The sequence below is a fragment of the Cebus imitator genome, unplaced genomic scaffold (genome assembly GCF_001604975.1).
Source record: "Cebus imitator isolate Cc_AM_T3 unplaced genomic scaffold, Cebus_imitator-1.0 Scaffold166, whole genome shotgun sequence".
NCBI lineage: Eukaryota > Metazoa > Chordata > Mammalia > Primates > Cebidae > Cebus > Cebus imitator.
Genome location: NW_016107481.1, coordinates 936,621 through 938,044, shown reverse-complemented (window position 1 = coordinate 938,044; position 1,424 = coordinate 936,621).

Below are 1,424 nucleotides of genomic sequence, written 5' to 3'. Positions count from 1 at the left end.
GCCCACCACCACACCCAGCTAATTTTTGTATTTTTAGTAGAGATGGGGTTTCACCATGTTGGTCAGGCTGGTCTCGAACACCTGACCTCAGGTGATCCACGTGCCTCGGCCTCCCAAAGTGCTGGGATTACAGGCGTGAGTCATCATGCCTGGCCAATCTTGGACTTTTGAAAAGATTAAATTTTGCTTTATAAAATCACCTTAACTTCATTTCATTCATATATTTATATTTACTACAGACAAGTGAAGCTTTCACGGAATGGCATGAGCCTGCGCATGGAAAACGCTGATTTCAATTATTTCCTCTCAAATCTATTATACATTGGAAAATGTTTACCTTTTTCTATACTTAAAAATAGCTTTTTTGCTCCTTTATTCAATGATTATTTATTGTATTTGTGCCATGCGAGGCCTCATGAAAACCACTCTAGAGAATCCCAAAACATGTAAGACCTCACCCCTGACCTTTGACCTGTTAATGCCTTGGCTGGGCCATAAGATACCTCATACAGCATCAGGCAAATTTTGTGTTCTCTGCATCAAGCCTTTTTTATTTATTAAAGTCCAAATGCCGTTTTTTTTTTTTAGGTCTAACCTAATTTCCTTTGGGTCTCAACCTCAACCTTGGGTGTCTTTACTAATAGGTAGCCAAACAGTTGGTGAGGTCGATTTTGATAATGCTAGAAAACCAGAGGTGCAGTATTTTAAGAGACAATGCTAATTAAAGGCTGGAGAGGGCCCACAACAGGAGAGTGTGAAGATGGCAATGTCCTGTGAGCAAGAGTCCAGTCTGTTCTTTCCAGCCCCTTACTGAGACTTCTAGCCCTCTTTGAGCAAATGAAATGGATGAGGAAGCACCCCTGTTATTTCTGTGTTCTCTGATTTGTCTAGCCTTCAGAACTCTGTTCTAAGAATGTCTGAATTTGATCAGGATCATAAGATGATTATGTTCTCACTACAGGTGAATTGTGAACTAAATGTATCAGGTTGGCAGCTAAGATCAATAGCCTTGCTTTTTTTTTTTTTTAAACCAAGTTCCCTTTGGCAGAGGCCATTAAGGGAAACCCTATCTATCAGAATTCAGCACAGAGTACAGAATTTTCTAGACTTGTCTACTGGGCAAAATTAGCTCCAGCCCATTGGTAATTTGGCTCAAGAGAAAAATGCTCTTGTTTCTAAAAAACACACTAAGCAATGTTTGAGGATTTTTAAATGATCAAGTAAGGAGAGAGTTGTTTAAAAACAAACCTAAATAGTGATTTCCTGCAACACATGTTTAAGGCATCTCTACATTATTTTCTTTTTTCTTTTTTTTTTTTTTTTTGAGAAAGAGTTTCACTCTTGTTACCCAGGCTGGAGTGCAATGGCGCGATCTCGGCTCACCACAACCTCTGCTTCCTGGGTTCAGGCAATTCTCCTGCTCA